Here is a 22,779-nt window from a genome sequence, read left to right as displayed (position 1 = left end):
CAAATGTTGAAGTTAGATCAAAAAACCGGGATTAAAGAGGATGGGGCAATTCTAGAAAAGGCACCTGTTGAGTAATTATCAAGATAATCAGAGAGGAGATCAAACAAAGATGCTTGAAAGAAAGTGATAGAAGATGGAAATACGTCCGGAACCACAAAGAACACACAGAAGAGAGAGAAAGATTTAAGGAGCCACAGAAAAGCTTTGACACCAAAACAAAACACATCCTAACAGCTCCTTTTCCTTCCCCTCCCTGTTCTCGTTTAAGAAAATTGTTTATGAAGACTCAAATATTGAGTTACAAAGTTGTTGGTTTTTTTGTAAGCACTAAAGAGAAGACAGAATTCCCGGATATATCTAACAGGAGCTTGGAAAATCTAATATTCAACGGAACATGATTAATTCTTATGTAGTGATCACACAAGCTTTAAAGCTCATGTAGCCATTATTTGGCGAGATAGTGATACCTTTAAGTCCTTCGGAGTATGCCATCACTATATAAATAAATGTTAATGATAATAATAACGGGTCTTAAGAAAAACATTATTTGTGAATTATTTGTAAAATAGCTTAGTTCAAATGTACAATTTGTTTCATACAGCTCTTAATATGGCTCAGATGTCTGAAAAAATAGTAATTGGTAAAACCATGAAATAGTTTTATCATGGTCCTATTGCTGTTCATTGATGCATTTATGCTGTAAGTCGTGCAATATGGCCAGTGGGATAACTAAGGTTTTCTCTATTACCAGCCATAATGGATTTGGCATAAAGTGGAACTAATAGTATCTAAGATGCAGTTTACACTACATCAGTGGCGTAACTTTGGAGCCCATGGCAAATTGAGGGGCGTGTTAACATGACACACACACCTTTCTCGTCACTCGGGAAACATTCCTTTCCATTCCATATGCACCTTAATGCAGTGTGCTCCTTATACAGTCCCCCCTATGCAGTGCCCCAGTAGTGGTCCTCCTTATGCAAGCTTCCAGTAGTGCCCCTTATACAGTACCCTCAGTATGCAATGCCCCCAGTAGTGGTCCCCCAATGCAGTGCCCCCAGTAGTAGACCCCCCAGTAGTGCCCCCAACAGTAGTCCTCCCAGTAGTAGTCCCCCCCACTGCAATGCCCCCAATAGTAGTCCCCCCCTATGCAGTGCCCCCAGTACTGCAGAAAAAGACACACACGTAACAAAAAAGAAAAAAAAACACATCCTGGGCCGGCCCGCTTTGCATTATGGGAGAGAGGTCATGGTGTCTCTCCCATCCATCACCCACTGCGGGAGCCGGAAGATGGAGCTCAGGTTAGGTCTAGACTTGGGTGCTGCAAGGGACCTCTGATGTCACACCCACGTGACCCGCGACCAAAGGGGGAGGGGCAAAGTTCAGAATGAGGGGCCAAAAGTGGCCCCTCGCCGCGCTTGAGGCATGGTGGCTCGCCACAAAAATATATTCCCCCTCTATGCCCACGTGGATGGTAACACTGGAGCAGTCCGTGCCTTCTGCAGTGGTCACGTGGTTGCAACGTCAGAGAGGTCCCTTCTCCAACTAGGATCTAGCAGCAACCATGGAGCTCATGAGTGAGCTCCAACCCGAATCTAGCAGCGGGCGCAGCAGTCAATGAGAGTCTGTCTGATTCTCATTGGTAGCTAATTAAAACAAACACACAGCCGCTGGCTGTGTGTTTGTTACTGTGCAGTGCTGACCGAACTCCGTCTGGTCAGCACTATACCACTGACCACAGTGGCGCCGCCGGTCCGGTGGCGCCCAGGGCGCAAGCCCTGCTCGACCCCCCCTAGTTACGCTACGGCAGGACATGGAATGGATACTTTAGTGTTGTATAGCAGGAGTTTGCTGATTCAAGTATCCCATTCACACTGTATGTCTGGGCATTTCTCCTCACAGGACTGTCTTCTAGCATTGTGCTGTAATTGACAGGAAGGGTCAAGTAATTGAAATGTGGCAAGTTCCTTAGAAGCCAGGATTCTGTATTATTCAGTGGCATAATAATAACCATATTACAACTCACACTTAATGCATATAAGAGAAAAACAGTCTTAATATTAAGTTACTAAGAAAAAAAATAGCTAAAATAAGAACAACATGTAAGCAGAGTATATATTTAATTTATATTTAATTTAAATGTAAAAAACAAAAACAAATATGAGCTATTCAGACAACTTGTCCTACATGCAAACACCCTGTTGCCATGCAGCTACTCCCACTCACCCACAAGGGAAGATGCGGCTGAGATCGTAAGACACTAAATTGTCTGAAGTCGTTCAAAGTTGCGTATGTAGGCTCCGACGCATGGATATTTGCTATAGATCTTAAGATCCATCCCCACAGCAGGCTTGCGTCAGTTGCATGTAGGCCCAATGATGTTACAATAAAACTCCACACAGTGGATAACCAATATTCACCAGAGTGCAACCCAGTGGCGTAACTTCATCCCACGTGTAAATGTTGCTCCCCCCCCAAATTTTTTTTTTTCAAATTAACCATCCCCCCCAGCACCTATGCCAGCCCCAGCTGTCGTCGCCCCCCTATGCAGTTCCCCCAGTAGTGGTCCCCCTGTGCAGTGCCCTCTGTAGAGGTCCCCCTATGCAGTGCCTGCCTATGTAGTGCCCCCCAGTAATGGTCCCCCTATGCAGTGCCTCCAGTAGTTGTGCCCCTATGCAGTGCCCCTTATAGTAAGGCCCCCTGTAGTGCCCCCAGTTGTAATACCCTTGTAGTGCCCCCAGTAGTAATGTTCCCTGCAGTGCCCCAGTAGTAATGCCCCTTGAAGTGCCCCAGTAGTAAGGGCCCCTGTAGTGCCCCCAGTTGCAGTGCTCCCAATAGTGCACCCAGTAGTAAGGCCCCTGTAATGCCCCCAGTAGTAAGCCCTCTGTAGTGCCCCAAGTAGTAAGCACCTGTATTGACCACAGTAGTAAGCCCCAGTAGTGCCCCCAGTAATGCCCCCTGTAGTAAGCCCCAGTAGTGTCCCCTGTAGTAATACCCCCAGTAATGCCAGTAATGCCCCCTGTAGGGCCAATAATGCCCCCCAGTAGTGCTCCCTGTAGTAAGCCCCAGTAATGCCCCCTGTAGTAAGCCCCAGTAGTGCCCCCAGTAATGCCCCCTGTAGTAAGCCCCAGTAATGCCCCCTGTAGTAAGCCCCAGTAGTGCCCCCTGTAGTAAGCCCCAGTAGTGCCCCGTGTGGTAAGCCCCAGTAATGCCCCCAGTAATACCCCCTATAGTAAGCCCCAGTAATGCCCCCTGTAGTAAGCCCCAGTAATGCCCCCTGTAGTGAGCACCCCCCGCGCGCACACACACACAAAAAAAAAAACAATACTTACCTTGAACCCCGCTCCAGTGCTGATGCCATCCATCCCTGGCGCCCGCTCCTCGGAACTATGGGAGTGACGTCACTCCCATAGTGCATTGCGGGACCCGGAAGCCAGAGCTCAGGAGTGAGCTCTGGCTGCCGCTGGTGCTGAGGGGGGAAGAGAAGGAGCCGGGCGCCCACTGGTAACACACTCAGCGGGCGCCCAGCATATGGAGGGCCCATGCACCGCCCATAGTTACGCCAATGGAGGCGGCGCTCTTTCTCCATGCAGTGCCCGGAACGGCCGGGGGACAATGGAGCCAGGTGCCTCCTTCAGGGCTGGCACTCGGTGGCAAATGACTCCACTGTCTCCGGGAGCTCCGCCACTGGTGCAACCTGTCAATTCACTGTAAACCAGTGTCATTATCATGGCACAAAGTTATAGTTGGCGGCGTCGCTGTTTATGGGCAACAGGTATACTTTAATGAAGAATGAGATGATCATGATGAGAAGAAAAGAAAATTGAGAGGTGTGTATCTGTTTGCTGGAACCCAGCAGTGACTTAGAGGGTCCTGCAGCTAAAGGTGACTGTGCCTCAAAGTCACTTTCTAGATTATATTTCATCCAACATTGTTAGACTTTCATGTGAAAAGGTCTCAATTTCCTCCTCCGCTGAGGAGTTTTTGATCTCAATATATATTGCAAAGTGCCCCTTCATTTATTTCAATTCACATATCTCAAGTGTAAGACTTCAGAGATACTGTACAATGTACCATACTTTCTAAACCAGTCAATGGCTATACAGTATTTCTTAGAAAGTAGGAGGACATTTCACAATTTCTATTAACAAAGAAATGTATTTGGTTCTTTGCCACTATTATATGTCATCATTGTCTTCATTCAGTTATGAGAAATAACATTTGAGATACAAAGTACATTTTGTCTAAGTTAACTTTACTTATGGTGAAAATTATTTACTATGCAAATAACAAGCAAAACAAAGAACAAAGATTTGGGTGTGGCGCTGATGGGGATGTAGTTCCAATGTTCAGAATGTTGACACCTCAATGTTGACTGTTATGCTATCAACATTGCTGAAACACATACATGTCGGCACCTGCATAATGTCGACATATTCACAATGTTGACATTCTGCATGAACTGGAGGGATAGGGCTAGGCTGTGGAGGGTTAGGTACTAGGGGGAGGATTAGGGTTAGGCTGTGGGAGGGGAGAGTAGGGCTAGGCACTAGGGGGAGGGTATGCTTAGGAGATAGGGATACTCACCGCTGGAACCGCTACAGGGTGGGCTGGAAATCATCATGATGCAACTGCTGGACCTGGAAGACTTTGCTGGAGTCGTTGGACCCATTGTACCAGGTAACTCACTACTAGACCATCAGTGTAGACATTATAAATGTTGATGTGGTCAATGTGGACATTGCGATCATGTCGACATTATGATCATGTCTACATTCTCATGTCGACATCACTTTTCGGGCTTCAGTTATGCACCAATTGGCTGATGGTACCTGCATATGTTGTGCATACACTCTTCATAAGACCTCCATTGGTTTATTGCCGATTAATACCTTAGACATCTTTACTAAACCTAACACTTAGCTTACCTAATAAATAAAGAGACGGACACAAATACAGCTTGGCTAAGAGGTCACAGCTTTTATTTATCAATTAAATAATTCACCTAACCGAGGTGGCCAGGAGATGCTGCATACTCAGTTCTAGCTTTAAAGCTGGAGACATACACAGGGAATGACTGAAATGCTCCCCCTAAAGATGCACTTACGTTGCGAAGGTCTCGTCTCCCTCCTGGGCACAGTCCGAGCGCTTCCATACAAAAGCGCTCGGGTCCCCTGGTACGAGAAGGACAAACTCGCCATAATACATTGAGTTGCGGCGCCCTCACAATGCTCTCTTGCACCACAATAAAGCCACTGAGATGCAGCGTTCTCCCGCCATGCTGCGCCTTCCCTGAATCAGGAAGAAAAATTTAGCACAACAAAACACCAGCAGCAAAGCTTTGGGTGGGAGGGTGGGCTCCAAAAATGACAAAGAGGCTGATCATATGCACAACCACCTTTTATATACATAATCCTCACACTCCCACAATTCACTCCATTGGTCAGATAACCAACCACCTGACCAATAATTCAGCTAATCTACCTAGTAACAAGGCTGTCAGCCAAATCAGAAAAAAAACAATATTCTTATTTATTCTCACACCTATATTGCTTTCGTCTGCTATTTTGCAGCAGTGGTGCACATGCAAATATACAGTAAGTGAGTACAAGATGCTGCACTGGATAAATTACCTTACTAGACACAATTATATTTTTCCATTAGAGTGTGAATCTATGATTACTATGTTCTTTTCCAACAATGTTTATAAGACAACTGGCATATATTGTTTTATGCAAAAACCATGCTCTTGAATGCCAAGTTTTACCATTTCATACACAAAGGTTTCTGGAACTTGTTATAACTAAAAATTCTTGAAATAGTTTCATGATTCATAGGGGATACACTCTGAGGAAGGGCTGGCTCTACCATTAGACAGCTATCTAGGGCACTGGGATCTGAGGGCGCCCCTGAGTCTGCCTATCACAAAAGTAACTATGACTTTGAGTGAGGCATCCTTGTTGTACTTAATGCAGGTGGTTGCTGGGGAACTTGTAAGATGCTACCTCCACCCTTTCACCTGAGGGGCTGGATAGAGGGTATTGGGGGGGGGGTGTCTGTGTCTGTGTGCATGTGTGCGTGTGTATACGTGCATGGGCGAGGGGGCTCTGAGACTCATGTCTTTCACCAACAGCCACGGTACAGTTCATTCTTTAGCTTGCTTGATACAAATGTGACAATGGCCTGATTCAGAGGTTGACGGATTTAGAACATTGGGCGTCGAATGTTTTAAATCTGTGAATGCTTCCTGATGGTTAACGTTGGTGGGCATATACCACAACCACAAGATCCATTCAATTTCAATAGGTGTTTCTGGGTGGTGACTGGGGAGGTTGTCAGGGGCATGTCAGTGTCAGGGACTGCGTCGAAAGGCGCAGTTCCACTGGCACCTGCGTCCATAGGCCCTCATTCAGAGCCGTACGCTCTGAGCAGAGCGCACGCTCTGCATGAGGGACGGGCTCCTTTTTCATGGAGCGTCCTCCTGGACGCTCGTATAGCTGTGGGTCACCACCCACAGGCTATACGAGCGTGCATTTTGATGGCCGCGATGGTCGTGACCATCGCGACCATCGAAATTGCGAGCCGGAGCCTGCGGTTGAGGTTTTCAACCGCAAGCTCCGGAGTGATTTTGGCTCTATCAGAGCCAAAATCACTCCCACTGACATCACTAGTGATGTCAGTGGGCCGGCTTCTGACGGGAGGCGTTCCCGTGGGAACGCCCCCGTCAGGGAGGCACGCCCCCGGCACGCCCACCAAAGGGGGCGTGCTGTCAATCAACATTGACAGCACGCCCCCTTTGATCGGACACAACGAGCGAAGGAAAGTCCTTCGCTCGTCGTGTCTGGCGCATGCGCACGACGGAGCTCCCTCCGTCGTGCGCATGCTCAGTGCAGACCATCGACCCACTTGCGAGCGTACAGCCGCTCGCGAGTGGGTCTGAATCAGGCCCATAGGGTTGCTCTAATGTCCAATGGTGCATCCGATGTCAGCTCGATGTTGCGATGTTCAACGGATTAGAGCAGCAGCCGATGTAGGAAGCCCATCGTCTGCAGCATTTGCAGAAATTTTCAGTAGTGGCTGCGACAAAAGTCAGAGTTGTTACTGCACCTCCATCCATTTCTGAATCAGGCCCAATGTGTCTGATTACTGTACATTGTTGGCAAGTTTGTAAACATGAATGTACTATATACTTCTATGGACTGTTTGTAAACATGAATGTACTGTATACTTCTATGGACTGTTTGTAAACATGAATGTACTGTATACTTCTATGGACTGTTTGTAAACATGAATGTACTGTATACTTCTATGGACTGTTTGTAAACATGAATGTACTGTATACTTCTATGGACTGTAACACCAGAAATAAAGAGAATTACTCTAATTTCTGTAAAGCACTGACCAGTAATTCTGACAAAGATAAATGATGTATTAATGGAGTAAAGAATAGTATTCATTTTTGGAAAAAAACTCATAGCATTAACCAACATTGGGCCTGATTCAGACCCACTCGCGAGCGGCTGTACGCTCGCAAGTGGGTCGATGGTCTGCACTGAGCATGCGCACGACGGAGGGAGCTCCGTCGTGCGCATGCGCCAGACACGACGAGCGAAGGACTTTCCTTCGCTCGTTGTGTCCGATCAAAGGGGGCGTGCTGTCAATGTTGATTGACAGCACGCCCCCTTTGGTGGGCGTGCCGGGGGCGTGCCTCCCTGACGGGGGCGTTCCCACGGGAACGCCTCCCGTCAGAAGCCGGCCCACTGACATCACTAGTGATGTCAGTGGGAGTGATTTTGGCTCTGATAGAGCCAAAATCACTCCGGAGCTTGCGGTTGAAAACCTCAACCGCAGGCTCCGGCTCGCAATTTCGATGGTCGCGATGGTCACGACCATCGCGGCCATCAAAATGCACGCTCGTATAGCCTGTGGGTGGTGACCCACAGCTATACGAGCGTCCAGGAGGACGCTCCATGAAAAAGGAGCCCAGCCCTCATGCAGAGCGTGCGCTCTGCTCAGAGCGTACGGCTCTGAATGAGGGCCATTGTTTTATGAAGCATAAACCAGTAATGTTACTACTGTTATTGTACATTTGGACTTTGGAAAGGCTACTGGGATGCTTTACTTTTTACTGCACAGAGATAAGAACTTACATTTAAAGCAGATGTTTACTTTGAATAATGGGCATGGTCCTGAACAGACTGGGCAAGGGTTGGGGCACATCAAGCCAGAACTTGTCCCAATTGTGCAATTTTAAATGTTTCAAAGTATGAGTGTAAAGTTGTTAACGGAAAATTAGTACATCAGTTAAATAATTCAGTATCCTAATTGGTTTACTAATAATGCAGAAAGAGCCAATGAAAGTGATGATGTAGTGACTGTCAATGACGCTAAATTATACAGGTTGGATTTGTGCTATTAAGTGGGCAGATCAGGTACAGTTTATATGAATGCAAATGAGGCTCAACGTAGATAAAAAGAAGTTGATTATCCATGCAAATTACACACTAAATGGGATTACATTACCGTAGAGTCGGATTAGGAAATAATAGTTGATCACATACTGTGCAATGTTGTAGTGTCAATCAATGGAGGCCAATGCAAGAGCAGATTATTATGTGTTTGAAGTATAGAGACACAAGAGGAGCAGACAATATCTCATGTTATTTTTTTTTTTTTTGTTAATACCAGACTCAGAATAGTGATAATGCAATAGAACATCCCAGTGGTGGACCCTATATGCAATATCCTGACAAGGTAGGCTGACTCGGTGGTCACTAGGACCTGCCGGAGTCACTTAGACAGGCCTGACCTCTGACATGAGCTACTTGCACATGTACGGTGTCTCCGCGTGTCTTTACTCCTTGGAGTTTCATGGGGATATTCTGACCCAGTATACTCAAAAAATACAGAGACACAATACCAAACAGCAAGTACACTGTAACGCCACCACTAGTGTATAAGGCACTAGTACTACCAATTACCTGTATATTAACCGAAATCACACCGGTGCACTATAATGCAAAGCAACACCCTAAATTCCAGGCTGCTGTTACCTATATATTCTGCATGTAGCTGTTACACCCGTGATATCACTGTGCCATACATTATGCTACTTGGTTTTCTACATGATTCATTAAATCTAACACCTTGTTAAGCTGTACCACATGTGGACTAACCGCCACCAGCACCAACAACTGTGTTACATATTTAACACCACATGTACCTCAGTAAAAGTGCATTATACCCTGCTTCAATTTTCTGTCTAGAGGACTACTGCTCTTAGCACATCCGCTCTCATATTGTACCCAACCCCAATAACCAGAACAGGTTGTGTCACCCAGGGGGAGATGTATCAAACCTGGGAGAGATATAAAGTGAAGAGAAATAAAGTACCAACCAATCAGCTTCTATCTGCCATTTTACAGGCTTTGTTTGAAAAATGACAGGAAGAAGCTGATTTGTTGGTACTTAAACTCTTCCCCAGTTTGATACACCCCCTCCCCCCTCCTCATTACGCTATCACCACGTACTCTGCTAATAATTTGCACTTTTATACACAACTCTTAGGACACCAATAACCAAGTACTCCATAAATTTGGGAGCTCAATTGGGTTCATTATATTTTGGTGACATTCATATATCAGCATGAGAATGTCGAAATGCTCATCATGTCTACACTGTTGAAATGTCAACATTAGAATGTCAACAAAACAGCTTGTGCCAGTGCAGGGCTCCACTTATCTCTTAGTGGATCTCCAGTAGTGTCTCCTGAGTCAGATGATTGTGACTTCTAGTTGTCATGTAGCGATTCCAGCGGGAAGTAACTCTAACCCCTGATGCTAACCCTACCCTCCCGCAGTCTAACACTTGCCCTAGTGCCTAACCCTAACTCTCCTGTTCTGTAACCTAACCCTCTGCTTTATGCAGAATGTCAACATTTCACATGTCGACGCTGTGAACATATCAACATTCTGCAGATGGTGACATGTTGTCAAACGACATATCAACAATGGCAACATAACTGTCAACATTGTGATTGACGACATTTTGAATTTTGACATAGAGACTGCATCCCCTCGCAACCAAGCATGCGAAAGGTGCAAAGTGATCCAGAATAGAGTCAATGAGGTGGAGTGACCTAAAAAACAAAAGCTAGGTCTAAATAGTCACCTACTCAAAAACAATATACTGAACTTAAAAAGGTCTACTCAGGCTACCAAATAAAATATAAATAAACCCTATTTTGCTTATTCATATAAATGTTCTTTCCCTGTCAAAGTACAGTAATTCATAAACAAGGAACACAAGTTTATTTTTCTAATATCAAAAACTAAAGTGTTAGATTATGACACTTGGCCTAACTGAGTAAAATGAACAACGGAAAACTTCACCAAGTATGTGTGATTACTAGCCAGTAGCCAAACCAACTAGATGCTAAAGGTAATCCAACAGGTGAATTTCTCCTGTAAGAAGTGTACTCATCTGCTGAAACACCTGGAATTGCTTTACTCATTCTGCTAACCTGTTTGGCTAGAGATGCAAGCCTCTCACATCGTTTAGTCAGGGACTACTGCACTTTCATACATGCTCTTAGCCTCTAAGCTATTTGAACATATCCTTAGATAATTCTTCCTCCATATTTATTTTTATCTCCTTTACAGTTATGAGCTCAGTTGTAATGGGTTCCAGCAACCTCCAGGAGTATAGCAGAGCTGCTAAAATATTAGTGGTAGCATTTTGTGGTACAGTATTTGCATGGGTACATTCATTGTCGTTGTTTCTGCCTGTTGTCTTCTTCCATGTGTCTGTTTTAGCCTGATGCGCTCTCATATCCCATTGTCAATCCAGTGTACACCTTTTTTCCCTTGTCACTGTATCATGGTACTGTCACCCTTAGTTTGCCCACTCTAGTTCACTTCTGATATCTCCTGCTAATTGAGTCCTAGAAACATTTGAGTATCTGAACGCAGTCCTGATGGGGAAGGCAGCTGATATAGGGGCCTATTCATCACCGACAAATGGCCCGGTAACCATGCGGAAATGCTATTAATCTGAAACTGAAAGTTTTTGGAGTTTGCTTCCGAGAACAAGTGCCATCTTCAGACGGTGCTTGTTCCCGGATCCCTGCTCCTTCCTATGGGAAGGAGTTCCAGTAATGCAAAGAAGGATCAGAGCGGATTCCTCCGCTGCCTACTCACTACCTCCCCGGCGGCTGTGTGCATTTGTGACCTCGGGTGATGCATGCATAGCCAGGCTGATGGGGAGGAGGTAAGTAACACAGCTACTTTTGTAGCTGGGATACTAACTGAGGGGACAGCTGCTTTTCGGAGCAGCTGTCCCTGCACCGGAGCAATGATGAATTGCTCCGGTGTGAACATTACTTAATCATCAGACGCCATATGGCCTCCGTTGACGAATAAGCCCCATAGATTCAAGAGCACACTAAGCCAGGAACTAATTTTTACAGTAATTCTTGGAGTTCCAGTTTATTTCCCATCCTTGTCAATGGTGTATCTGTAATGGGTGCAGTCTCAGGAGTCCTGCGTTTGCCGGTGGCCCGGAGCTGCGCAGCAGCAAAAATCACAGGGAAATTTGTGTGGTGGCCATTTTCCCAGTGATTTGCGCATGTGCACTAGAGATGTCACCGGAAAAAAGAAGGTCATGCAGACCAGCACATGCGCAGTAGACTCTGGCACCAAGCCACAGTATACTGCGCTGTCAGAGAGAAGGGGAACAACACAGATGCCGCATAGGGGCCCTCTCCACTCTGATCCTTGTGTTATTCATACATTATGCCGGGTACACACTTGACCAATTTGGTGTGTATGCAAGTGTGCATACACACATAACGACTGACAGCCCAGTCAGTGACGTCACTATCAGCGGTTCTTGCGGCTGGCATACAGTATATATTGGTCGGTCGCCCGTGCACACAGGCAGATGTGCATGATATTTCTGAAAGATATATCACATCTGCCATTCTTTATGCCTGACACGAAATATATGTAAATGACGTTGTTCACAGATATATCGGGTGCACACAGTACTCCATGACGGGGACGATATATTACACGTCGGCTGTACGAAAGATATCTAGGCCAGTGTTCTCTGATGTTCTTTGATACAGTGCCAGATTAACAACAGGGTGGCCAGGGTGGTTGCTCAAGGAGCTCCAAACACGGGAGCCCTCACACATAGCTAAATCACCAGCATGGGGGCTGTGTGGCATAATGTGAACTGAAGTTTCTGTGTGGCATAATGTGAACTGAAGACTTTATAGTGTTTTTAACACATTTGTGCTGATAGGAGTATTTACACATTCTTTATAATAACATCTCCAGAATATCATATTGACAATTTTATAGGTCGCCCCCTCCCCCAGAAATTATTTGCCCTGGGCCCCCACAATCCTTCATCCGGTCCTGCTTTGTTATGTCTGTGTCCTGTTTAGTTTCTTACAACTTCTGGTATTGAACCCTGTCTGACTACCTACAGTATATCGGCTTTGAACCTTTTGCTATGTCTGCACTGGACTCCTGACTGTCAATAATCTGATTGTGACACCTTCCATTGGTTACTAATCTTCACTTTCTCATGATCACTGTCCTGGTTTCCACCTTTTAATAATGCACAATATACAACTATAAAACTTAAAATGAAAACAATAGCTCTAGCATCTCACCACCTACACAGACAGGAACTGATCCTCACTCGAAGATTAAGTGTAAGTTAATAAGTACCTGAAATTCGCAATGTTAATGAAATACCGCTGTGAGACATAAAGGGCCTGCAAATATAATACATTTGATAGGATAAGATTTTGCATAAGTGATTAACAGTGAGCTGATATTGCTCTTTTGATGGTGTTGAAATCACAGTCCCAGCAGGACACTTGTCTTGTCACGTATTGACTTTGCAATTATTCTTACCGTTAAACAACTTGCATTTTGTTCTTTGAGAAACGAGACTTACATCGGCGTAGACCTGGAAGAAGCGTGACGCAGCGTAATTCTGTCCTATAGGGGAGAGACGAATGAGGCGGAATGGGACATTTTTGCAGCCCAAACGGCAGGGAATAAATTTCTTGTGTTTAAGAAAAGCATCTCCTAGCAGCAATCGCTCAATATAACAGTCTACAGGATGACAAGCTATGTGGACATAAAAGACATAAGCTCAGCTACAAACTAATATTACATGCACTAATTCAAGCAAGAGGAGGCAGTCTATGAATCCACCAAGATTTGTCAAATCCATCTTGTGAGGCAACGTCTCGGGCTTCTGCTGGAAACAGCCTGCTTTCTGCAAGGCGGATTATTTTTGGTGACGGGTGTCACGATAACATTATGGGAAGTGTGCAGATTGAATGCATAGACACTTCACAGAGATATTAAAACATATGTTTGATGAAGGCAGCTCGTATGTCCAATGAACTTCTAATTTGCTGAAATTGCAAATGGAGTTAATTAAATTTTCTGCTGGTTTCTGGCCGATAAATCATTCATTTCTTTACATAAATCCCGGAAGGTTCATTTTTGTGGAAAGGAGTACATTACGGATCTCTGATCAACAGACTGCAACATCTGCTATGAGAGATCATAATGGGGCTAGTGACAGGCACAGTAAAGGACATTTCTATAGAGTTTAATTTTCAATGAATTGTGCATTTTGTACAGTATTTGCTTTTTTTCCCCCAGCCACAAAAACTATTCCGCAGGGATATCTCGTCTCCACAGCCGTCAGGAAAATTGACAGATATGTGATGTAGTCTTAATGCTTTGCAGATTATTGATCTCAGGGGAATTTATAATATTAGTGGGATTTAAGCAAAAATGCTTTTGTGCCCCTCGAATTGCAACATGGTCTATTCCAGGAACAAATTGCTCTATTTTTGCTCCTTTTTTTATTTGCTCCAAACTCTGAAACAGGGCTTTATTATCTAATGGTTTGTGAGCAGATAATTATTGAATTTTTAGTGTCACACAGAAAAATACAGTGGTGTAAGTGGATATAAATTGTGAGCCTAGTCTTCATCTCTTACTCACCCTTATGATTTGTATTCTGCTTACATTAGCGCTATCCACGTAGATAGCACCGGTAGCTTATTGCAGTGTTAAAATAAGAACAAACCTTTTAGTGATTATTATCGATATTCAGTGTTACTGATCCACCGTGGTAAGACTTTGCTGGGTCAGTCTGATAGAATATAAGCATGCATGACCTTGTTAGCTTGTACATGAATGTGCAGTGGTAATTAAAGCACAGACTTCAAGGGCCAAATGTAATAGGGTGAGAGTTAGAAAATGTGAGAGTTTAGCAGGAAACTCTCACACTATTACATTGGTCGAGTTTTTTTGAGTCTGACAAAGATGCGAGTTTGCATGTTCTCGGACTCTAATACATTGGGCGAGTTTAAAAAGTGTGAGAAAACATTTTCTAAACTCTCACCCTAAGAAAAAATAATAAAATAAACTTGAAAAAAAGAATAAAAGTAAAATTGAAAAAAAAACAAAACCATAAAACATTTTAAAAATATCCATAATTAGATAAAAATGCTAATGGTGATAAAAGATGAAGTACTTTGTGTGCTGCAAAATTATGCAAAAATGATGCAAAACATGTCCCCAAAATTATTGATGTATTTAATTATCAGATTATGTAAATAAGACTAGGGGGGAATTCAATTGACCGTGGTAATTTACCCCAGCTAAATGATCCCCCAGGGGCTATTCAATTAGCCCCAAAGCCGGCAGCTATCAATGATTCATTTTGACCTGCCTGATGCAGGTGACAAAAAATCCCTGGTAATGACCCCGTGTTCGCGGCCGCAAAAAGCACATACAGTAGGTCCGTAAACTTATCACTAATTCTATGTGTTTTCAGGCGAATCCCGTTTTTTTCCACGTGAAAAAAGGGGATGAAATTGAATTGTGCAGAAAAAAAATGCAAAAAAACTGACATTTTTCATGTGCGAAAAATTAACGGTACTAATTGAATTAAGCTTTGGGGGCCTATTCATCATTAATTAACATTTTCACCTGCAATTGTAGAAATTAAGTTATTGGGCCATTCATCAAAAAGGTAATGCAGGAGATATCATAGATAATTCCTACTTACCTTCTTCTTGCACTAGTATGGGGACAGAATTCATCAAGCTCCGAAAATATAATATTTTCGGAGCTTGACTGCGGAAGCATTCGCAATCTTTAGGTGTTGTTTGCTCACGCTCGCTGCAAGCAACCAGTTCCTTCCCTATGGGAAGGAGGTCCAGGTTGCGAAGAGGGATCCTCTCGGATCCCTCCGTCCCTGTCAGGCTCCTTCCGCCGAACGTTGGGGCTCTTGAGTGCATGCATGACCTGTAGGAAATCCTTATGGATACCTCAGCTATATTGGGAAAAGTATAACTTTTCCAAAAAGCTGACTGCAAAAGAAGCATCTTTTCGAAAGTGATAATTTTGTTAGTGAGGCTTGATGAATGCCTCCCAACATTATTTTCAACTCGCAGTGAGTTTAAATCATAATTATCACTAGTGATAATAATTATGTCATGATGAATAGGCCCCTAAAACACCTACTTTTCACTTTGAGAGTTGCTTGTGCAAAAAATATATACCTAACCTTTGCAATAAAATAAGCTGCAGTCTCTGCAATATTGCCTCACTAAGCCATGTGCAGACCTGTAAAACTGGGACCATCACTCAAAAATAGGTGTACGACATAACAGAATGTTATTTGCTCACCAGTGTCACAGAAATGTTGGACCTTAGAGGATTCCTAGTGATAGCAAACAAGTTGTTTTTTTGTTCTTATAGATAACTGCACATCTTCATCAGGGCCAGATTAAGGCTTGCGTGGGCTCCAGGTCAACTAAGTGTGGGGGCACTCTTCAAGCCACACAGAGCTCCCCCCCCCCCCCCAAGCCACATGGAGCCTACTGCTTCATCCCTGCTGTGGTGCTGATTACTCACCGTGACCACCTGACCTCCTGGGAGAGCTGCTTCCTAGTCCCCTCATCAGTGTAAAGTACGTGATGTGTCACGTGATGCCGATGAGAGGACTCAGGAGTTGCTTTGCGCTGTATGCAGCAGCGCTGACTGTGCTGCTGCATTCAGAACACAGTGATCTGCAGCAGCTGAACCTCCATCTGGGAACAGGTGCCACAGGACACCTGTTCTCGGCAGGGTCACACAGGCACTGTGTGGGAACTCCTCTGTGTGTGGGTGCCTGAGTGGCAACTGCCCCTTTTCGCCACCCCCTTAATCCGGCCCTGATGTTCATCATCATCATCACTGTTTATCTGTATGGCGCCATAATTTCCACAGCAAGCAAAACACATGGGCACTAATAAATATAATACCAAACAGACATAGAGGTAGATGTATAAAGGCTTGGGAGTCTATTCATTAAGTTAATTATCGGGGTCCGATAATTAACATACTAACTCGCAGTGAGCGCCTTAGCAATTCATCATTGCTCCGGCGGAGACAGCTGATCCGAAAATGAGCTGTCTCCGCGAGCAGCTTCACTGTTCATTTCGGTGTACTAGTGTATGGGGACAGCAGGCCATTCCGGTAAGCAGGAGTTTTAATGAATGGCCCGAAAACTTAATTTATACAATTTTATTTTTCACCTGCTTTTGTAGAACGTGATGATCATAAACCCCTTGGAGAGAGATGAAGTGGAGAGATACTGTACAAAGCACCAACCAATCAGCACCTAACTGTAATTTTTCAAACAAAGCCTGTAAAATGACAGATAAGAGCTGGTTGGTTGGTACTTTTATCTCTCTCCACTTTATCTCTCTTGAAGTCTACATCTCTCACATAGGGGTCTATTCATCAACACTTATTTTTACAAAAGCAGGTGAAAATTAACATTTTCACATACTTTTGTCAGGGCCATTCATCAAGTTCCGAAAAAAGCATTTTCTTTGGAATTTGATGGTGTAACTGAATGCCATCCTGAGATGGCATTCAGCCCCCGATAATCTTCACAGGCTGTGGTTTACACTGTGAAGATTTACAGGGCAGCCACTGCAGCAGAGGAATCTCTCCAGATCCCTCTAGCTGTATCTCTCTCCTTACCTCCCCAAGCAGCTTCTACTGCAAGGGTGCCGGTGGACTGTGGCTGCGGGGAAGAAGGGGTGTTACATAGAGCGGCAGTACGACGGAGTGACCTCCGGCGAAGGGGTAGAGTGGTGAGCGGCAGTAACGTCCGGCGGGGGAAGGGTGGCCATGGGGGGACAGACGCCAGAGGAGGATTTACATACAGCGGCATTGGCAGTCGCGGGGTGAAGGGGTGTTGAGCACTGGCTGTGGAAGGGGGAAAGTACCAAGTGGTTAGAGCAGCAGGGGCGGCCAGCGGGGGAAGGGTGGCCGCGGGTGGGCTTGGAGAGGCGGCCACCCTTCCCCCGCCGGACGCGCCTGCTGCTCTGATTGTAAAAATTAAACTGAAATTAAAATTGTAACATTAACATAAATAGAAAATTAAAGTAAAATCATAAAATGTATAGATGAGGTTGATAAAGAAGGTGCAGACATGAGGCATACAGGGTAAAGAGGGTCCTGCTTGTGAGAGTTTACAATCTAGAGCAGGGATGGTTTAAGGGTGTGGCACAATGAGCAACTACCCTGGTCTGAGGGGCCCCCGTCGCCCACCACAGATGGGATCATTGTCATCAATCAGTAGCACCAGCAGCCGCTGACTTCCATCACACTGACAGTGTAGCACTGCCACTGACTGCTCTCTGACCAGTGCAGGGCCAGTGCTGGATTAACAACAGGGCAGCTGGGTGGTCGCCCCCGGGGCCCAACACGCAGGGGGACCCCACACATAGCTGCATCACAAGCATGGAGGGAACTTTGGCATATCTGAACTGGGGTTTCTGTGTGGCATAATGTAAACTTGAGGCATTTGAGTGTGTTTAACACATTTCTGGTGCTGGGAGTATACATTAGCCTTTCTAATAACACTGCCAGCATATCATAGTGACAATTTTATTGGTAGGGGACCCCACAAATTAGTTGCCCTGGGGCCTCACAAACCTTAATACTTCCTTGTGCTGGGCAGTTGGCGGCCGTTCAAAGGGATACACAGTGACAGTCTGTGCATGCTAAGCGTACTCCAACATTGGCCGTGCAGACTGCAGGGAAGGAGCCGGCTGACACTATGAGGCATGATGTGAGGAGCGTACCGTGCAGCCGGGCAGTTCAGCATCAGCTTCTTTTGTCAGCATCACACAGACTCATCTTCAGCTTCTGTATTCTCTATACACTCAGAGACAAGTTAAAAAAGTAAATAATAAATAAGCCCACACAGAAGCACATAAGTCTTGGAGGTGTGAGAGAGCGGTGATTATTAGAGTTGAAGATCTCTGATATTGGACATTGCAATGTAATGTGGGGCAGGTACAGGGCCGCTGAGAGATCAATAGAGCCTGGCTACTGGGAGGGTGTAGCCAAATTCGGGAAGCGTAGAGATGCTCCCACCAATTTTTTTTAAATAAATACTATGTGCTGCAAAGAGGTACATTTGTCCCCCTCAGCAGCCTGGGTAATCAGTACCGACCCCCTTCTTATCAACCCTGGGCAGGTATGAGGAAGGTGATATCGAGCGATTGATGATAAACAATGATATCGACCACATGGCGTGTCTCTATGTAAACTTTTGTGGACCGTTTCAAAATGTTGCCATGGGGCCCACACTTTTCCTGTGATAGCCATTGCTTTAGTCTGTAAATATTTGCCAAGCATCATGGGCTTTCTGTAGATAACTACATTAAGTGCTGAGGAACAGGTCTGAAGTGAAGCATACCTAGGGATGGACATCGGACATCAATGGTTAGCAACCATCGATGTTTCCAATTCGATGTAAGTACTTTTTCCATCAAATACCGGAAATTTGATGGTTGCCAGCCATCGGATGCAGCTTTTGGATACCCATCCGATCGCTGGCTGTGAGGGGTGAGCACAGGGGTGAGAGGCAGGAAAATAGAAGCTGTGCACATGTGCACAGCAACTATTCTTAGTGTAGGGGGAGCCCGGGGGCAGCCCAGCATCTCGGAGAGTACTGGGCATGCCCCACAGTGACGTGAAAGGTGGTAGCTACAAGGCTCCGCCTGCTTTTCCACATGCTCGACCCCCTTTCCAAGCGCAAGTATAACCATGGTTATACTATCGCATGGTTGGGATGCGATGGCTAGTCACCATCACATCACTTTATTTGATGTCGAAAGCCCAGAAACCATTCGATGCTGGGCTTCCGATGTCCATCCCTAAGCATACCTCCCATCATTAGTGATATCAGAACTGGGACATGGGGGTGTGGCTGTGGGAATTTTGGGTGCGTGGCTGAATCATAGTGTGACTACATTCAGGGGCAGTGCTTAGCCACCCTCTACTCCAACAAAAACATTTTATGTCTGCACGCACTGGGGGCACCTGCACCTGCTGCGAGTGGCCCCAGGGGGGTTGGGTATGAGATTCTGGTGGTTGGTATGCCGCTGGTCAGAATACCGACAGCGGCATCCCGACAGTCAGAATGCCGACACCCATAAGGAAAGAAGGTAAGTCTAACCCTTACCCCTACCCCTCCCTCCCCGGTGCCTAACCCTAACCTCCCTCGCTAGTGCCTAAACCTAACCTCCCACTCCCCGCACCCTAAACCTAACCCCCCCCCTAGTGCCTAACCCTAACCCCGCACCCTAACCCTCTCCCTAACACCCGAAACTTACCTTCGGGATGCCGGCAGCCGGGATTCTGGTGCTGGGATCCCGATGCTGTCGGGATTTCGATCGTCGGCTTCCCGCACGCCGAGATGCTCACAACATCCCGTGGCAGGGTAATACTATCATTGGAGGGGCATTATAGGCTAGGATGAGCATCTTGAATTTCATTCTAAAAAATGGACTGCCAGAGAAGAGATTTGCATACTTATAATTAAGTCCCATTAGATGGTATAATAAATGTACACACAATGTATAAGTGTGGGCACCAATTCAATGCTCACATATCACAGTATTTTATGGGCTTGCTCTCTGATCCATATAAAATGATTTGCTTCCTAATGGCAAGGGTTTGACCAATGCATTAAATAAAATATGATTGTAAAGACGTATACTGTAGATTGAAAAATATATTTACTAAGCTCTCTCATAATTTTGTCAGAAAAAGAGAGTGAACATAACAAGGGAAGAAAAAAAGAAAATGTTTATTTTATAGTTGCCGTGGCACCCGTAAAACTAAGTAACATTTATATTATGTTTCTTGTATAAATAAATACAAATATTTGCAAACAATAATTTGTGTATAATAAATTGAAATTGTGCACGCAAATGTCTATAAAGGACATTGAGCCTTATTCAGCAGTGCACGCTAGTTGGTCAGGAATCTGCGCAGGCGCTCGCAGAATGGGAGCCAATTAGAATGGGTCCTGCATGTTCGCACGCAGAGTGGCAGCAGACTGTCAGTAATTGACAGTCTGCTGCCATTTGGGGGTGGGAGGGGGGGTGGCGACAGCCTCCATTTCATAAAACAAAAAGTAGGCGTAACGCCGCCGTTGGGGGGTAGAGAAGAGGCCAGGATCCTCGTCAGTAGGTGGAGATTTCCTGACCCCATGGTCACTCAGTCGGCCAGGGATCACGCAGGTGATCCGATGCTGCTTCCATGGATGCAGGTCAGATCATTATGGCAGCAGGAGGCATGACGCCTCCTGCTGCATTAACATAATTGCAAATTTGCAAAGCTGCCTGCATGCCTACTGAATTACCCCCCTTGACAGACATATATGCAAAATACACTACATGGCCAAAGGTATGTGGACACCCGAACTTCACACCCATACGTGCTTGTTCAATATCTAATTCCAAAACCATGGCATTAATAAGCAGTTGGTTTCCCCCTTTGCTGACGTTTCCTCCCTTCTGGTAAGGCTTTCCATTAGAATTTAGAAAATTGCTGCTGAGATTTGCATCCATTCAGCCACTAGACTAGTGTGAGGACAGGCACTGATGTTGGGTGATAAGATCTCACTGACAAATGTGTTCCATGGGTTTGAGATCAGGGCTCTGTGAAGGCCAGTCATTTTCTTCCACACCAAACAAAGCAAACCATTTTTGTTTTGTGCACGCAAATGGCCTTACTCAAACCAATGCCCCAACTTTGGTAGCATACAGTTCTCTAGAATGCCATTGTATGCTGTAGCACTAATGTTATTTTTCAGCAGGAACAAGCAGGAACTCAATTCCTGAACCTTTCATTAACTACAATGTAAAGTCCTGGGTCAAAATGTTTTTTACATAAGATAAGTTTTATATGTCATATATGTATAAATATATATATATATATATATATATATATACACACAATATATATTATATATATACAGTGTTATCCCCAGGCTGTTTTCTGCAGGTGCATCGCCCAGCAGAAACAGCCTACCGCCCGGCACTTCCCCCCGCCGCATTCCCGGCCACCCTCCGCCTCCACGCTCCGCCTCCTGCTATGGAACGCTGGCCTCTGAAGCAACCGGAGGCTAAACAAGCCTCCGATCGCTTCAGAGGTAAACGTTCCCAGTGATTCACTGCGTGGGTGATGTCATGACGTCACCCGTGACGTGAGGAGCCTAGCCTGCGCGCCTGCTGGATCTAGTTAGATCCAGTCAGAGCGAGGCAGCGGGTGTGGGAGCGCTGAGCAGCATATTAAGGTAAGTTCTGGGCTGTGGCTGGGCTGGGACCCGTCTGGGGGCACTGCATAAGGGGCTAGACTGGGGACACTGCATAAGGGGCCAGTCTGGGGACACTGCATAAGGGGCCAGTCTGGGGACCCTGCATAGGGGCAAAACAAAACTACAGGAGGCAATGCATAAATGGGAAAACTACAGGAGGCAATGCATAAAGGGGAAAACTACAGGTGGGCAATGTATAAAGGGGAAAACTACACGGGGCAATGCATAAAGTGGAAAACTATAGGGGGCAGTGTATAAAGGGCACAAATACAGGGGGCACAGCATATGGGGATAACTACAGGGGGCACTGCATAATGGGCACTTTTGACTGAGAGCCAGTGGGGGAGCAGCCTGAGACCTGTTGGGCTGGAATGGTAAGGGAGGGCAGTGTTCTTCCCAGGCTGTTTTTTGCGGGTGCACCATCCGGCACTTTGGGAGCCTGCAAGTGGGGACAGTATCTGGGAACTGTATAAAAAGGACCAGATCCTACAGACTTTGCAGCTTTTCATAATCAGACAACTGGGACTCTAATAAGAGGAGAATTAATATATAAAAATGTTATTTCAAGTTTAAATCATTATAAGGTCAGGGTTTAAAAGTTTATTATTGCGAAGGCCCCACCCGGCTACTTCTTGATACCACCCGGCCGGAAAAAATTTCTGGGGAGAACACTGATATATATATATATATAGTTTTTCTATAGCACCACCCCCAGTAGCTTCACCCACAGTTCCTGAACCTATTTTTTCAGAAAAACAGCTCTGTGTTAGAAGTTAGAACTAACATTTTTCTTCTCAGAAACTAGGGTGCCCCAGACAAAACATGAAAAACCTCCACCACCAAACTTTACAGTTCACAATATGCATTCAAGAAGTAAGTGTTCTCCTGATATCGTCCAAACACAGATGGTTCTGTAGATTGCCAGATGGTAAAGCATGATTCCTCACTATAGAAAACACATTTCCATAGCTCCAGAGAGCAATGGCAGTGTGCAGGGCACAAACAACATGACTTGTTGCAATGGTGGCATCCCATGACATGGCATGACATGATGAAAGT

At 45.3% G+C, this 22,779-nt stretch overlaps 1 protein-coding gene across 1 annotated transcript in view; it reads right to left on the bottom strand.

Annotated features, from left to right (window-relative positions):
- The window catches only part of CDH4 (cadherin 4), a 799,140-nt gene that overhangs the window by 630,058 nt on the left and 146,303 nt on the right, over window positions 1-22,779 (bottom strand). The gene's annotated exons all lie outside the window — the stretch shown is intronic.

The sequence above is a fragment of the Taudactylus pleione genome, unplaced genomic scaffold (genome assembly GCF_031769625.1).
Source record: "Taudactylus pleione unplaced genomic scaffold, aTauple2 ptg000018l, whole genome shotgun sequence".
Taxonomy (NCBI): domain Eukaryota; kingdom Metazoa; phylum Chordata; class Amphibia; order Anura; family Myobatrachidae; genus Taudactylus; species Taudactylus pleione.
This window is presented reverse-complemented; position numbering and strand designations above follow the sequence as displayed.